Raw genomic sequence first — 17,898 nt, forward strand, 5'->3', positions numbered from 1 at the left:
CATAGTGCAAAGCAACAAGGTGTGAGGTATACAAATGAACACAGCCCGCTGAGCGATGTAGTCTGGCTAAAAGCCTTGCTACCCCATGCTCAGTCTGGTGTTACTTCAGTAAATGCTGCCTAGGAGAATGCCTGTGTCCCACCTTACATGCGACCGTCAGCTCTGTGTCTCTCAGAAGGCTGTGTGCACCTGTACAGAGTGCCTTTAATAGCCTGCAGCTGGCCTGAGTGGGAGTCTAAGCACCTGTGCTGACGTCCCGCCCCCTCCTCTACCGCCCCCCCCCCCCCCCTCGAGTTTTGAAAAAACGAGCGCTTCCCGCGCTGCCGACTCGGGGATCGGGGGGGGGGGGGGGGGAGGGAGGCTGGTAACAAGATCTGCCTGAACGGCTATCTTCAGAGATGGTGGCCATTAGGCCGCAGAGCCCCGGTGGTATAACCACTTTCTAGACCCCTGTGGCCCCTCTCTAGCCTGGGGGGGAACATTCAAACATGAGAAATCCCCCTTTCCATCTTACCTGTTTGCAGCCTGCTTGAGACGCTGGGACATAATCAACAATGAAAACACCTGAGACAGACAGTCAGCATGTGTAGGTTTGTGCTCTTGGCAGCCCCCGGTGGTCACAATAGGCATAGCATGCATTTACCTTAAAGGAGAAAAGCCACTAGAACTCAAAAATTCTGTGGAATCTCCTCTTACCTTATCCAGCCGCAGGGTGCTGTTTACACAGACCCAATCTTCACCTCTCACGGTGGGCTCCGTTTGAAAAAACCGTCAGAGACTGGGGCCCCCATCAGTAGGGGGATCCAACAGTTCTGGGACCGTAAAGCACCTCGCCAGAAATTAGGAAGTTTAAAGCCATTTTCTGATCTGCGGGGTCCAGCTCTCTAAAAAGAGAAGCATTACGGGTAAAACCTCGTTTCTTCGGACACGAGGCCCGGTTACCATTCAATTCGGCCATGAAAAGACACTTTGAATGGATCCGGTTTGCCTGGCTTGCCCCAGTATAGGATCTTAGGATATTCCCTTTGGAGCTCAGCACAGGACATCTTTACACGTCCATCACCTAAGACACTGGCGTAAAAACTGAGGTATCCCTGCAAGGGGGAGGGATTATATAGGGGGTTGAACTTCCTGATAGGGTGTGCCAGTGTCCAATCACCAGTTATACCTATATAACCCATCAGTAATTACTGTGGCTCTGTGTCCCGTGATGTTCGAGAAAGAAATCATTGTTGTTTCCAGATGTATTAGTCACAGTGGAGATCAGAGAATGGATGTTTCTCCATCTCCTCTTCATCTAGGTATCCCAGTCATTTACTGCAGTCCCCGGCTCCCCCTAGGCCTAGGGGAAGGGGGCAACCCTTCATACTACCATAAAAGCAATCAGGTGGCTGTAGAGCCCCACAGACTACTTTACGTAAAAGCAGATCGCCAGCTGTAAAAAAAAAATGAAGTGTTTTAACCACTTCAATCCTGGATGTTTTTTACGTTTGGTGTATGTGGAATGATTAAAAATGCTAAAGCCGGTTCCTTGTAAAGCCGGTTCCTTGTAAAGCCAGTTCCTTGAATTATCATACTGACTTCTCCAGTGGCCTGTTTCTCTTCCCTCCCCTCCGTTCCTGTTGTGATGTATCAGTTGGAGCCACAGGGCATAGTGAGGTACACAGCCACAGTCCTGCCTACCCACATGTGAGCTGGTCTCTGGATTCTGGCTGCACGACTAGTGACATCTCAAATGACAGAAATATCAAGTCAACAAAAAAATCTGACTGGATCATGCAACTAGAACAGTGGGTTCACAGACTTTCCCCTTTCCATTGTGTTCTTGGACAATCAACATCTGACACATTCCACTGTGATTGGGTGACAAGGATTTAGTTACTGTACCTGTGTGATCAGTACTGGGGGGATCCTTCCTGACATTTTAAGACCGTCTCATTTTCAAGTTTGACTGAAGTGTAACTTTAAAGCATATGAAAATAAAATCACTAAAATCTCATAAAATCTACAACATGCTGAAGTAATTTCAAATGTCATTTTCAATACTTCCACTTTCATTTAACTAACGCCACGAGAGTCCCTGTTCAGCACTTGCTATCTTATTGAGACATTGCTCTGTCTCCGACTCCTAGTTGTGCTCCTGCGTTGTCACCCTGTCACATGGCATCAGGAAAGTTGCCCTGAGAAACGCCATCGCCAGAATGCATGTAGCCAGGAAGTGGCAGCTAGGAAGCTGCAGGAGATCAGCAGCAATGAGATGCAACAAAGGATTGTTGCAAAAAAAAAAAAAAAAGGTTTATTTTATTAAAAAAGGTAATTATTTGTGATACATATAGTTTTAGCAAACTAAGGCTCCAATGCTACTTGTGCGACTCCAAAGTCGCACGATTTCCAGTGCGACTTTTTTTATAATAATCTTTATATTTCTTTTAGATTGTAAGCTCTAATGAGCAGGGCCCTCTGATTCCTCCTGTATTGAATTACAGTGGAACCTCGGTTTGCGAGCGCTGTATTTCTAAAAATCCTAACTCGGTTTGCGAGTGTTGTCTCGCAAAACAAGCGCGATTCAGGCCAAGAGCGGTGTGCAGTACCGCTTTTGGCCTGAGGTGAGGGGGAGCCGGAGCCGAACAGCGCCGATCGGAAATGCACAGAAAGGCCCGAGGACAGTTCGGCTGACCTCGGCAAACCTCGGAAAGGCTCGTGAACGGAGTCTTTTCGAGGTCAGCCGAAGTGTGCTCGGGCCTTTTCGGCCGTTTCCGAGGCTCTCCGGCGCCCCCTGCCTCTGGCCGCATGCGGTATTGCATCCCATTGAAGTCAATGTGGAACAAATTATTTTAGTTTCCATTGACTTCAATGGGAAAACTCGCTTTCATATACGAGTACTTTGGATTACGAGCATACTCCTGGAACAGAGTATGCTTGTAATCTGAGGTTCTACTGTATATTGTAACTGTATTGTCTGCCCTCATGTTGTAAAGTGCTGCGCAAACTGTTGGCGCTATATTAATCCTGAATAATAATAACAATAATAAAAATGATAATAATAATAATTTAAGACAATAAAAATATGAAAATATGTACAAAAGGTTATTATTGTAGAGATAACCATTTATTATGGCCCTAATTATTGCTCTCGCTATGACATTCACAGTGATATCTCAGTTTTCAGCCAGTGAGCAGAGAGAGCCATTGAACACACAGACAGCGGCCCGCGAGAGAGCCTGCATGCGTGCCCCATAGCAAACGGCTTGCTATGGGGGCACTCAGCACAGGGAGGGGAGGATTGGGGCTGCTCTGTGCAAAATTGTTACACAGAGCAGGTTAGTATAACATGTGTTATTTATTTATTTTTTAATATGATCACTTAAACAAGCCCCCTAAATGATAGTATTGGGCAGGTGACAGGTCCTCTTTATTAGACTCCAAATGTCTCCTTCAATGCTCCTAAGCACAAATTAAAATTGATTAGCCCCTTCCCTGGTTATAGAAGCCAGGGAATGTTAGCTCTGAAACTGGAAGTGCCAAAATCCTTGTTGTTTCCGGATGTATTAGTCACAGTGGAGATCAGAGAATGGATGTTTCTCCATCTCCTCTTCATCTAGGTATCCCAGCCATTTACTGCACTGCAAATTATGTTTAACCCCTCTGCCAAATGTACAAAGTTGGCCTGATGTAAGGCCCATGGGCTGTTTGGCCTATTTGAGGACTATAAAATGTATATGTTTCTCAATACCAGTTTTTTTTATAGTTGACCACTCTGTCACAGTTCCTAATACCCATTGGTAGATCATCATGGATTAATGCCCTAATTCCTTACCCTTACAACATGTCGTCATTGTTGACTTATTGTTCACTGTTTATATTGTCAGAGCCATTTTGCACTATTTTGTATTACATTATAATGTTTTACTGTAATTCTGAAAAACTGAATAAAAAAAATTGAAAAAAAAAATTGCATTGCATACTGCACATTATATGAAACTTGGCTTAAATCGCAGCTGTTCCAGCCCCACGATGTCAAGGCTGCAGGCGCTCCCATCTTCACCCGCCTTGCTTCCGGGTTCGCGGGCTCCGGCTCTGTGACTGGCCGGAAACGATGTGATGACGTCACTCATGCGCATGCACGCAGGAGCCGCTGTTCACGGCACAGGACTGTGAAGGAATGGCGCGGATGGCTGTTCCTTCAGAGCGCATGCTCCAGTGATGTCACTGGCTGCTTATAATGTAAATATCTCCTAAACCAGTGGTCTCAAAGTACCGGCCCGCGGACTGGTTATAAGTGGCACGCCGAGCAGGGCGCTCTCTGATGTGTGAAGTTGGGGAGGTGTGGGCGGCCGGGCATCCATCGCTACATTGCAGTGAACAACGAGGGGCCGGCCAAGGGCAGATAAGCCCGAGAGCCCGGGACTCGGGAGAAGAGCTCCACCGTGGCACCGCCTCCTTCTTGACCTCGCTCCCTGACCCCGCCTTCCCAAGGAGGCAAGCGGGCGCAGCGTACCCCATGCTTCAAGTTCCTCTGCGCGCTCTGATGTGAGGCCCGAAGCTGGAGGACAGGCTCGCTCCTCACTGGGGGCACAGAGCTGTCACAGAGGACAGGAGGCGCAGGCTGCTGCGGAGCCGCTGGAATTGGACGGATCGAAGCAGGAGACTGACATCATAGTATGGAAGGTACTGTCTGTCATCATCATACACACCTGCAGACAGAGACTGGGACAGAAGTGGGACTGCAGGAACAGGGCTAGGGGTCTCTCATCTCCCCCCAACTCCCCCCTCCCTCTTTCTAAGCCCCCCTCCCCCCTCTCTTAGCCCCCCTCCCTTCTCTCTCAGCCCCCCTCTCTCTAAGCCCTCCTCCCTTCTCTCTCAGCCCCCCTCCCTTCTTTCTCAGCTCCCCCTCTCTCAGCCCCCTCTCTCCAAGCCCACCTCACTTCTCCCTCAGCCCCCTCTCTCCAAGCCCCCTCCCTTCTCTCTCAGCCCTTCCCCCTCTCTCAGCCCCCTCTCTCTAAGCCCCCTCCCTTCTTTCTCAGCCCCCTCTCTTTAAGCCCCCTCCCCTCTCTCTCGGCCCCTCCCCTCTCACCCCCTCTCAGTCCTCCCCCCTCGATTAGCCCCTCTCCCTTCTCTCTTAGCCATCCCTATACTCTCAGCCCCCCTCTCTCTCTCAGCCATCCCCCTCTCTCTAAGCCCCCCTCCTTTCTCGCCCACCCGTCTCTCTCAGCCATTCCCCTTCTCTCAGCCCCCCCCCCTTCTCTCCTAGCCCTCCCTTTTCTCTCAGCCCCCCTCTCTCAGCCCACCCTATTCTCTCAGCCCCCCTTTCTCTAAGCCCCCTCTCTTCTCTCTCAGCCCTCCCTATTCTCTCAGCCCACCTGTCTCTATCAGCCCACCTGTCTCTATCAGCCCACCCATCTCTCTCAGCCCACCCATCTCTCTCAGCCCACCCATCTCTCAGACCCCACTCTCTTAACCCCCCCTCTCTCAGCCCTCCCTCCTACCTCTCTCTCTCAGCCCACTCGTCACTCTCAGCCCACCCGTCACTCTCAGCCCACCCGTCACTCTCAGCCCACCCGTCACTTAGAGCAAACTTGGCTCATCTAACACAAAGCAAACACTGCCAAGCATCTGGCAGTAAGCAGTGACTGGTAGCAAGCAGCAATTACAACTGTGTATAGTTTATTGTTTTTGACGTTTGAAAGTTTGCATGAGGCCCCCATGGGATATGAAAATCTGTCATGTGGCCCTCAGGTAATTTGAGTTTGAGACCCCTGTCCTAAACCGTGCAAGTTTAGGAGATATTTACACGACTTATAGGTAAGCCTCATTACAGGCTTACCTATAGGTAGCAGTCAGTAAAGGACGTTTACTCCCTCTTTAAATACCACCAAAAGAAAGCTCTATCTGTCTAAAAAAAAAATGATATAAAACTCATTTGGGTTCAGTGCTGCAATCACAACACTGAAAACTGACAATAGGCCTGGAAATGAAGGGGTAATACAGGCTGGTACTCAAGTGGTCAAAGAGAACCTGTCACCAAAAAAAAAAAATCACCACATTGGGGACTTTGCCAGCTTTAAAAAAAAAAAAAAAAAAAAAAAAAAAAAACCAAGCTCGTTTAAACCAATTCAATCCAGGATGTTTTTATATGTTTGACAAACGTTAAGTGGTGAATATGTAAAACAAAGTCTATTGTTACAATCTCAACCTGGATATGAAAATAACGATTGTCTGCATTTCCTCTATTTGTTACCCCATTTCCTAAAATTTCATATAAAGAAGAACTAAAGTCTGAAAAAATAAAATTGCTAGGAGGTAGAGTAGATTGGCAGAAGAGACATGCAAAGTCTCCCCTGACAAAAAAAAAATAAAACATTTTCTCCCTCTCTCCTCTAGCATGTTTTTATTACATGTATGTTGCCTGTGCACAATGCGCTGTGCAGTATACATCTCAGCACATGCATGGGAATTGCATCATCAGTGGTCACCCAATGGCCCAAGAGGAACAACACCAAGCCTAGGGGCAGCAGCAGAGAAGATGTCGACATCAACAGGGGACTGACCGGCCACAACGCATGGAAACCTGCCATCACCGGAGGAGCTCAGAGCGCCTAATAATATACATATACAGTGAGGGGAAAAAAGTATTTGATCCCCTGCTGATTTTGTACGTTTGCCCACTGACAAAGAAATGATCAGTCTATAATTTTAATGGTAGGTTTATGTTAACAGTGAGGGACAGAACAAAAATATCCAGAAAAACGCATTTCAAAAAAAGTTAAAAATTGATTTGCATTTTAATGAGTGAAATAAGTATTTGACCCTTTCGCAAAACATGACTTAGTACTTGGTGGCAAAACCCTTGTTGGCAATCACAGAAGTCAGACGTTTCTTGTAGTTGGCCACCAGGTTTGCACAAATCTCAGGAGGGATTTTGTCCCACTCCTCTTTGCAGATCCTCTCCAAGTCATTAAGGTTTCGAGGTTGACGTTTGGTAACTTGAACCTTCAGCTCCCTCCACATATTTTCTATATACCGTATTTATCGGCGTATAACACGCACTTTTTTCCCCTTAAAATCAGGGGAAAGTCGCAGGTGCGTGTTATACGCCGATACCCTGCGATCCTGAGCTGTCAAAATTTCAAAATCGCCGACCGCGATTTGAAAATGGCGCCGCCGGCGCCGAAATACACAGAGCCGGTCCTCGGCTCTTTCCGGCGGCTCTCGTTTACTTTCGGCTCCACTCGTAGTCCCGAGCGGAGCTATCCGAACCTACTCGGATAGCTCCGCTCGGGACTACGAGTGGAGCCGAAAGTAAACGAGAGCCGCCGGAAAGAGCCGAGGACCGGCTCTGTGTATTTCGGCGCCGGCGGCGCCATTTTCAAATCGCGGTCGGCGATTTTGAAGCACAGGGAGCAGGGACCGTTCATCGAAGGCTGCACTGGGGCAAGGCTGCACTGGGGAAGGCTGCACTGGGGAAGGCTGCACTGGGGAAGGCTGCACTGACAAGGCTGCACTGACAAGGCTGCACTGGGGAAGGCTGCACTGGGGAAGGCTGCACTGACAAGGCTGCACTGACATGGCTGCACTGGGGCAAGGCTGCACTGAGAAGGCTGCAATGATGGGCATTTAAATGTAAGTTTTTTTCCCTTCAACTTCCCTCCTAAAAGTTTTTTTTTCCTTAAAATTCCCTCCTAAATTGGGGTGCGTGTTATACGCCGGTGCGTGTTATACGCCGATAAATACGGTAATTAAGGTCTGGGGACTGGCTAGGACACTCCAGGACCTTAATGTGCTTCTTCTTGAGCCACTCCTTTGTTGCCTTGGCCGTGTGTTTTGGGTAATTGTCATGCTGAAATACCCATCCACGACCCATTTTCAATGCCCTGGCTGAGGGAAGGAGGTTCTCACCCAAGATTTGACGGTAGATGGCCCCATCCATCGTCCCTTTGATGCGGTGAAGTTCTCCTGTCCCCTTAGCAGAAAAACACCTCCAAAGCATAATGTTTCCACCTCCATGTTTGATGGTGGGGATGGTGTTCTTGGGGTTATAGGCAGCATTCCTCCTCCTCCAAACACGGCAAGTTGAGTTGATGCCAAAGAGCTTGAATTCGGTCTCATCTGACCACAACACTTTCACCCAGTTCTCCTCTGAATCATTCAGATGTTCATTAGCAAACTTCAGACGGGCCTGTACATGTGCTTTCTTGAGCAGGGGGACCTTGCGGGCACTGCAGGATTTCAGTCCTTCATGGTGTAGTGCGTTACCAATTGTTTTCCTGGTGACTATGGTCCCAGCTGCCTTGAGATCATTGACAAGATTCTTCTGTGTAGTTCTGGGCTGATTCCTCACCGTCCGCATGATCATTGAAACTCCACGAGGTGAGATCTTGCATGGAGCCCCAGACCGAGGGAGATTGACAGTTATTTTATGTTTCTTCCATTTGCCAATAATCGCACCAACTGTTGTCACCCTCTCATGGTCTTGTAGCCCATTCCAGCCTTGTGTAGGTCTACAATCTTGTCCCTGACATCCTTGGACAGCTCTTTGGTCTTGGCCAAACATCAACAACATCAGCAACATCTCCAAGATACGCCCCTTCCTAACCAATGACACCACAAAGCTTCTAATCCACTCCCTGGTCATCTCCCTCCTCGACTACTGCAACTCCCTCCTCATTGGCTTAGGCCAGTTTAGGCCAATATGTATTCTTCTATTGTACAGATTTTTGGTAAAAAAATAAAATAAAATAAAAAAATCGTAATAAATGTATATTGATTGGTTTGCGCAAAAGTTATAGCGTCTACAAATTAGGAGATAGATTTATGGCATTTTTAAAATATTTTTTTTTTTTTTTTTTTTTTTACTAGTGATGGCGATCTTCGAATTTTTAGTGGGACTGCGACATTGCGGCGAACAGACCGGACACTTTTGACACTTTTTTGGGACCTTGTGACATTATTACAGTGATCAGTAGACCTGTGCAATCCGTTTAGTTCCAAATTCATTTTTTAACGAACTTCGACAAATTTGTTAATTCGTAAATATCCGAAGTTCCGAATTTTCGCGATTCCGAAAATAATTTAAATGAATATGAATTTATTGTCGGCCATTCTATGTATGTCTTCACGCTGCATGTGCATATGTAAACGGTATTCGCACCACACATGTGAGGTATCGCCTCAAACGTTAGAGCGAGAGCCGCAATTCCAGCACTAGACCTCCTCCATAACTCTAAACTGGTAACCTGTTAAGGCATTTAAAGCGTTGTCTATGGGGATTTTTAAGTACCGCAGTTTGTCGCCTTTGCACGAGCGTGCGCAATTTTAAAGCGTGACATGTTGGCTATCTATTTACTCGGCGTAACATCATCTTTCACATTATACAAAAAAACTGGTGTGAATATTATATTTTGTTTTGTTTTTTTAATTCATTAAAGTGCATTTTTTTTCCCCAAAAATTGTGTTTGCAAAACCACTGCGCATAAACTGCATGAGATTAAAAATATTGCAACGATTGCCATTTTGTTCCCTAGGGTCTCTGCTAAAAAAAAAAAAAAAAAAAAAAAAAAAAAAAAAGTATAGGGTTTGGGGGGAGCTAGAAGTCATTTTCGAGCAATAAATACTGATTTAAACTCGTAGACGAAAAGTGCCAGAAAAAAAAGCCTAGTCAGCAAGTGGTTAAAAAATAAATAAATAAATCAGTGATCCTGCCATAAAAGTTATTTTTCAGGCACTTCCTGTTCTGAGGTGACAACCATCTCCCAACTGTACTTCTGAGTGGTCACACTGCCCCACACCCTCCAGGCGGAGACTACAAGCACTGACATGTTGCACGGCACTCGGGACCATTGTTGGCACTGCCGGTGTCTTGTCGAATACAGTCCCCTATCCAGAAGTGTCCGCCCTGTACTGCGCAGGCGCAGTACGAAGGACAAACGAGACGCCGAAAGTCTCCGAAGTTCAACAGCTGATCGTCAGCTGTACACGGCGCCTGCGCATTTATTCTTACCCTATGTCCAAGATCATTCCCTACTATCCAAGTGGACATAGAGTTAGAATAAATAGTTGCCGAGCGCAGCAAGGCCGTGCCCGAAGCGTGGCGAGGGGCCCTCTTATACAGCCATCGCTAACAGGTGCCCGAGCGCCGTGTACAGCTGATGGTCAGCTGATCAACTTCGGACATTTTCGGCATCTCCTGCTGCTCCGTACTGTACGGGGCGGACACTATCTGGTAGGAGGACACTATATGTCAGAACACCGGGAAGCCAAGCCACAGCAATGATGTGGGCAGAAAGTGGCTGAAAGAAGCTGGAGGAGATCAGCAGTGAAATTATAAAGGATAAACCAGCATTTTATTGTAGAGAAGTCCCCTGATTATAACACACAGAGCTGCCATACAGTCAGTGCCATTCCCAGCTACTTCCCCTGAACAGATATAATGTTATGGTTTGGAATGGAAGGAAGTGAGGAATACATTAATCACATTATGAGCCCTCCCACCCCATACTCTGCACTGCACCCAGCCAGGCATGCTGACACTTCTAGTCCCCCTGCAGGTCACATGACCCTCTGGCCTGGCAGGGAATACACAGGACATGGGGTATCCGTGTGCCCAGCAACACTCAAGCCACGCCCAGCACTGAACGAGTCCCTCACTTACCCTCTGCAGTTCTCTCTGGCAAAATTTCTCCAATACAATCCGATACGTCACGGCGTCCGGGGGCGTGTTCCTCTCCCTCCAATCGCCTGCTCCACGCCGCCCAATCAGTATCAAGAAGGGGTTTGGCTGCAGACTTGGAGCTCCACTTTTGACAGGAAACATGTGGCCTCCACCCTACCTTTTTTTTTTTTTTTAATGAACTTTAATGTAACAAACATTCAATAGACATTAGACACAATTCGAGGAAGTGAAGACTGGCGTTCCACCTTTGGCAGGAAATAAGTGACCTTCCACTCCACCTTTTTTTTTTTTTTTTTTTAAATGAACTTTAACAACTTAAGGACAGAGCCTCGTTTTGAGATTTGGTGTTTACAGGTTTTTTACCTAAATTACTTAAATTACTAAGAACCCCCAATCATTATATATATATATATATATTTTTTCTAACACCCTAGAGAATAAAATGGCGGTCGTTGAAATACTTTCTGTCACACCGTACTTGCGCAGCGGTCTTACAAGTGCACTTTGGAAAAAAATACATTTTTTGAATTAAAAAAAATAAGACAAAAGTAAAGTTAGCACAATTTTTTTCTATATTGTGAAAGATGGTGTTACACTGATTAAATTGATACCCAACACTTCACGCTTCAAAATTGCGCCCCCTCGTGGAATGGCGACAAACTTTTACCCTTAAAAATCTCTTTGTTTAAAAAATGTTTACAGGTTGCCTGTCTTGAGTTAGAGGAGAACTAGGGCTGGAATTATTGCTCACATGTTTGGTTTCTCACGTATGCCTTCGCTTCTGCACACGAGTTCAGCGGGACGGGGCACGTAAAAATTTTTTTTTCTTATTTATTTTACTTTTTACTTTTTGTTTTAACATGGTTCTTTAAAAATAAAATAATAATTTGTGTCACAAGGGATGTAAACATCCCTTGTAATAGAAAAAAAGCATGACAGGACCTCTTAACCGCTTGCCGACCAGCTGCCGCCATTATACTGCGGCAGGTCGGCACGATCCAGCGAACCGTCATAGCTATACGTCGGTCCCTTTAAGCGGGATAGCAGGCGCACGTGCGCCCGCTGCTGATGACCGCCGGCCACGAGCGATTGCGGGCACGAGAGGCAGAACAGGGACATGTGTGTGTAAACACACACATCCCAGTTCTGTGAGGAGAGGGAGATTGTGAGTTCCTACGAGCTGGGAACCACGATCTCTCATCTCCTATAGTCACTCCCATCCCCCACAGTTAGAAAACACACCTAGGGAACACAGTTAACCCCTCGATCTCCCCCTAGTGTTAACCCCTTCCCTGCCAGTGACATTTATACAGTAATTAGTGCATTTTTATAGCACTGATTGCTGTATAATTGTCAATCAACCCAAAAATCTGTCAAATGTGTCCACCATAATGTCGCAGTCTCGATAAAAATTGCAGATCGCCGCCATTACTAGTAAAAAAAAAAAATAATAATAATAATGCCATAAATCTATCCCCTATTTTGTAAACACTATAACTTTTGCACAAACCAATCAATATACGCTTTTTGTGAATTTTATTACCAAAAATATGTAGAAGAATACATATCGGCCTAAACTGAGAAAAAAATTAGCTATTTATTACAGCAAAAAGTACAAAATATTGTGTTTTTTTCAAAATTGTTGCTCTTTTTTTGTTTATAGCGCCAAAAATAAAAACCACAGAGATGTTCAAATACCACCAAAAGAAAGCTCTATTTGTGGGAAAAAAAGGACGTCAATTTTGTTTGGGTACAACATCGCACAATTGTCAGTTAAAGCGACGCAGTGCCGAATTGCAAAAAAAAGTCCTGTTCATCGAGCAGCCAATTCTTCCGGGGCTGAAGTGGTTAAATATGAGATCTGGGGTCAAAAACACTTCAGATCTCCTATTTACACTAAAATGCAATTAAAAAAAAAAAAAAATGTCCCTTAAAGAGTTAAGTGACGTTTTGACGTTGCTTCCGCCCTGCCATGGTATGAAGCCAAGTGAGGGCCATCTTCCCCTCAGTCAGCTCCATACTACAGACCGAAAAGGATCCGATCGCCTCTGCCAGCCTCTCCAGTAAGGTTCGAAGGGCACCGGAGCACGGCGGAAGGGGGGCCCTCTCCCGCCACCAATAAAAGTGATCTCACAGCGAATCCGCCGCAAAGACCACTTTTATCTGAAAGCCGACCACCCGCTGAAGAAGAGGATACCGAGGTTATGGCAGCTGCCCCTTAATGGCCAGGCCATTTTTTGCGATACGGCACTGCATCACTTTGACAATTGGGCGGTCGTGCGACGCTGTACCCAAACAAAATGTATGTCTTTTTTTCCCACAAATAGAGCTTTCTTTTGGTGGTATTTGATCACCTCTGCGGTTTTTATTTTTTGCACTATAAACAAACAAAAAAAAAAAAAACGAAAATTTTGAAACAAAAACAATATTTTTTTACTTTTTGCTACAATAAATATCCAAAAAATAATAAAAAAAAACTAATTTCTTCATCAGTTTAGGCCAATATGTATTCTTCTATTGTACAGATTTTTGGTAAAAAAATAAAATTAAATTAAAAAATCGCAATAAAGGTATATTGATTGGTTTGCGCAAAAGTTATAGCGTCTACTAAATAGGGGATAGATTTATGGCATTTTTATTATAAATGTTTTTTTTACTAGTGATGGCGGTGATCTGCGATTTTTAGCGAGACTGCAGCATTGCGGCGAACAGACCGGACACTTTTGACACTTTTTTGGGACCAGTGACATTATTACAGTGATCAGTAGACATGTGCAATTCATTTAGTTCCAAATTCGTTTTTTAACAAACTTCAACAAATTTGTTAATTCGGAAATATCCGAAGTTCAGAATTTTTGAATTTCTGAATTTTTGCATTTTCGAATTCCAAAATTTGCAAATTGGGAAGTTCGAATTTTCAGATTTCTGAATTCCAAATTCTCGGATTTTCGAATTTCTGAATTTCCAAATTTTCTGAAATTTTAGAATTTTAGAATTTCCAAAAAAACAAAAAACGAACGAAACCGAAAAATTTTTCGGCAGTGCACATGTCTAGCGATCAGAGCTAAAAATAGCAAATGATCACTGTATAAATGTCACTGGCAGAGAAGGTGTTAACACTCTTAAAGGGAACCGTGTAACCGTATGGGGTTTCGTGCAGCGGTGTCATTGTGCCACAGTATATGTGCGTGAGTGTCAGAAACCATGAAATCAGACTGAGACAGAAGTACAGTTAAATGACACTTGTTTAGTAATAAAAGTAAAAAGAACAAACGTAGTCAAAACATAGCCAAATTTCAGTAACCGGAACGGATAATCAGCCAAGCCAGAAGTCAGGGATCAAAGTAGTGGAACAGCAAGCAAGATCTGGAGCCAGAAGGGATGTCAGCAAAGCCAGTCTTTAAACAGGAACACAGGAGATAGTTTCTTGTGATGTGACCAAGGTGAAGGCAGAGCTCCTCTGGACTGGACGGCTTAAGTAGGCAGGACTGACGAGCAGGATCATCAACAGCTGAGTAACTGTGGAGAGAGATGGGAGCTGGCAATTAGCCGACAGCTGAGCGGCCAGCTCAGAGAAGGAAGAACTGAGCCCAGCCCTGACAGTGAGCCTGTCGGGAACTGGTTAAATAAGGATATTAGCCAGTGCATCCCAATGGGAAATAAATTTAAAAGAGCTAATAAAAGTCCTGGGTGGCTTAACTCCAATGTAAAAATGCATATAAAAGCAAAGGAGAAGGCCTTCAAAAAATACAAGGCTGAGAGATCACCATCAGCATTCCAACTTTACAAAGAATGCAACAAGAAATGTAAGGGTGCAATCAGGGCAGCTAAGATAGAACACGAAAGACACATAGCGGTGGAGAGTAAAAAAAATCCCAATAATTTTTTTAAGGGCCAGTTCACACCATAGAAACGCAGTCCGGATGCGTTCCAGATGCTTTTCTGCATGCGTGTTTTTGATGTGTTCCAGTGCGTCTTTGATTCGTTCTTTGTTGCGTTTTTGATGCAGTCCAGCATTTTTTCCCCCTCTTTTTTTCCTAACCTTAAATAATGACATGTGTGTTCCAGTGCGTTTTTTGTGCATTTAGGTGCGTTCCAGTGCGTTTTTGATGCGTTTTACAGCATTCCAGTACAGTTTAGTCCAGCAAAAATGCAGCATGTTCTACTTTTTTTTTCTGGAACTGGAACGCACTGGAACTGCAAGCACTGGTGTGAACTATGCCATTGAAAACCATATAACCTACTTTCCATGTGTTTTTGATACAGAAAAAAAAACGCACTGGACTGCATGTGGTGTGAACTGGCCCTTTTTGAGACAATGCTTTGCCCCCAGCTCCTAGTTGTGCTCCTGCGTTTTCACCCTGTCACATGGCATCAGGAAAGTTGCCCTGAGAAATGCACATAGCCAGGAAATGGCAGCTAGGAATCTGCAGGAGACCAGCATCACTGAGATACAACAAAGAATTGTTGCAACAAAAAAAATATGTAAATTGTAAAGGAAATTATTTGTGATACGCATAGTTTTAGCAAACTAATGCTCCATTCCACTCCACATGCAGTCCAGTGCATTTTTTTTCTGCATCAAAAATGCATGGAAAGTAAGTTATATGGTTTTCAGTGGCTTAGTTCACACCAGTGCTTGCAGTTCCAGTGCGTTCCAGTTCCAGAAAAAAAAAGTAGAACATGCTGCATTTTACCTGTACTGGACTGTACTGGAATGCTGTAAAACGCATCAAAAACGCACTGGAACACACATGTCCTTATTTAAGGATAAGAAAAAAAAGAGGGGGCAAAAAAGTACTGGACTGCACCAAAAACGCGTCAAAAACCCATAAAGTACCATAAAGAATGATGAAGGGAATTTGGTTACTAAGGATGGAGAGATGGCGAAGGTATTACATTTATTCTTCTCCTCAGTCTTCACGAAATAATCGGGGGGGGGGGGGGCTTCAGTAACCAAGACTGCAATGTTTATCCTCATGACATGTGACAGGAAGCACCTCCATGACTAACAAAGGACAGAATTAGCAATAGACTTGAAAAACTTACATTAATAAGTCACCGGGACCAGATGGCTTGCACTTGAGGGTCCTTAAGGAACTCAGTCAAGTAATTGCCAGACCATTGTTCCTTATTTTTACGAACAGTCTACTGACTGGAATGGTAACGGCTGATTGTAGAAAAGCCAATGTAGCACCAATATTTAAAAAAGAGCCAAAATACATCCCTGGGAATTACAGACCAGTTAGCCTAACATCAATAGTATGTAAACTCTTGGAGGGGATGATAAGGGACTATATACAAGATTTTAGTAATAAGAATGATATCATTAGCAGTAATCAGCACGGATTCATGAAGAATTGTTCTTGCCAAACCAATCTATTAACCTTCTATGAGGAGGTGAGTTGCCATCTAGATAAAGGAAAGCCCGTAGACGTGGTGTATCTGGAATTTGCAAAAGCATTTGACACAGTTCCCCATAAACAACTACTGTACAAAATAAGGTCCGTTGGCATGGACCATAGGGCGAGTAATTGGATTGAAAACTGGCTACAAGGGCGAGTTCAGAGGGTGGTGATAAAAGGGGAGTACTCAGAATGGTCAGGGGTGGGTAGTGGGGTCACCCAGGGTTCTGTCCTGGGACAATCCTATTTAATTTGTTCATAAACGACCTGGAGGATGGGGTAAACAGCTCAATCTCTGTATTTGCGGACGATACTAAGCTAAGCAGAGCAATAACTTCTCCGCAGGATGTGGAAACCTTGCAAAAAGATCTGAACAAATTAATGGGGTGGGCAACTATATGGCAAAGGAGGTTTAATGTGGAAAAATGTAAAATAATGCATTTGGGTGGCAAAAATATGAATGCAATCTACTCTCTGGGGGGAGAACCTCTGGGAGAATCTAGGATGGAAAAGGACCTGGGGGTCCTAGTAGATGATAGGTTCAGCAATGGTATGCAATGCCAAGCTGCTGCTAACAAAGCAAACAGAATATTGTCATGCATTAAAAAAGGGATCAACTCCAGAGATAAAACGATAATTCTCCCGCTCTACAAGACTCTGGTCCGGCCGCACCTGGAGTATGCTGTCCAGTTCTGGGCACCAGTCCTCGTGAAGCATGTTCTGAAACTGAGTCCAGAGAAGGGCAACAAAGCTAATAAAGGGTCTGGAGGATATTAGTTATGAGGAAAGGTTGCGAGCACTGAACTTATTCTCTCTGGAGAAGAGACGCTTGAGAGGGGATATGATTTCAATGTACAAATACCATACTGGTGACCCCACAGTATGGATAAAACCTTTCTGCGAAAGGGAATTTAATAAGAGGCGGCCATTCACTAAAATTAGAAGAGAAAAGGTTTAACCTTAAACTACGTAGAGGGTTCTTTACTGTAAGAGCAGCAAGGATGCGGAATTCTCTTCCATAGGCTGTGGTCTAAGTGGGGGAGCATCAATAATTTCAAAAAACTATTAGATAAGCACCTGAACGACCACAACATACAGGGGTATACAATGTAATACTGACATAAAATTCACACATAGGTTGGACTTGATGGACTTGTGTCTTTTTTCAACCTCACCAACTATGTAACTATGAATATTCCAGTCAAGCTTCGGGAGGTATGTAAATGGCCTACAGCATGGGTGTTATTCAGCTTTAGTCAGAGCTGCAGAGTTTGTTTTTATCTACAGGCACCCCTTATTTGCACAGGCAGTTTTTTTGGTAAAGGTAAACTAACCTTTTAAAGCAGAACTTCAGTCCACCTACTAGTCTTTGCATGTGTGCAGGAAATCCTGCAGATGGCTGAGGAACCCTGGCGATCTCGTTGCATGCTGAGATGTTTCACAAGCCTCTTTCTGGACCCAAACCCTGCGGGACACCTGCGCACACAAAACCAGCCAGTAGGCTGAACAAAAAAAAAAAAACTGGGACATTGTATTCTGACAGCGGGGACTCCTGCACATACAATGATCAGCGACTGCAGCCAGCCGATCGAGAAATTTTTTCCAACAAGTCTGTTTTGACAGAAGTTGATCTAATGATGACTTCTATCAAGCAGGCATGTAAAAACATTGATACAAAATTGTCTGCTCCCTGATGAACCGGCTGAATTTTAATCCATCTATTGCTAGCTTTAGTCTTTAAATGAGTTGTTTATTTATGCAACTTGAGTCGCAAGGTGCTGTGTGCAGGCATCCCAGTCAAGTCTATGGGCAACACAGCCGCTC

General features: G+C 44.7%; 1 protein-coding gene across 2 annotated transcripts in view; it reads right to left on the reverse strand.

The window, feature by feature from the left end:
• The window catches only part of TMEM50B (transmembrane protein 50B), a 52,776-nt gene extending 41,743 nt beyond the window's left edge, over nt 1-11,033 (reverse strand). The window contains exon 1 of one of the 2 annotated variants that reach the window (XR_012241794.1): nt 10,649-11,033. The gene's annotated coding sequence lies outside the window, so the exon portion shown is untranslated. The remainder of the gene's footprint in view (nt 1-10,648) is intronic. The other variant, XM_073617157.1, reaches the window with a different exon arrangement.
• Nucleotides 11,034-17,898: the final 6,865 nt, after the last annotated feature.

The sequence above is a fragment of the Aquarana catesbeiana genome, linkage group LG02 (assembly GCF_042186555.1).
Source record: "Aquarana catesbeiana isolate 2022-GZ linkage group LG02, ASM4218655v1, whole genome shotgun sequence".
In the NCBI taxonomy this organism is placed as follows: domain Eukaryota; kingdom Metazoa; phylum Chordata; class Amphibia; order Anura; family Ranidae; genus Aquarana; species Aquarana catesbeiana.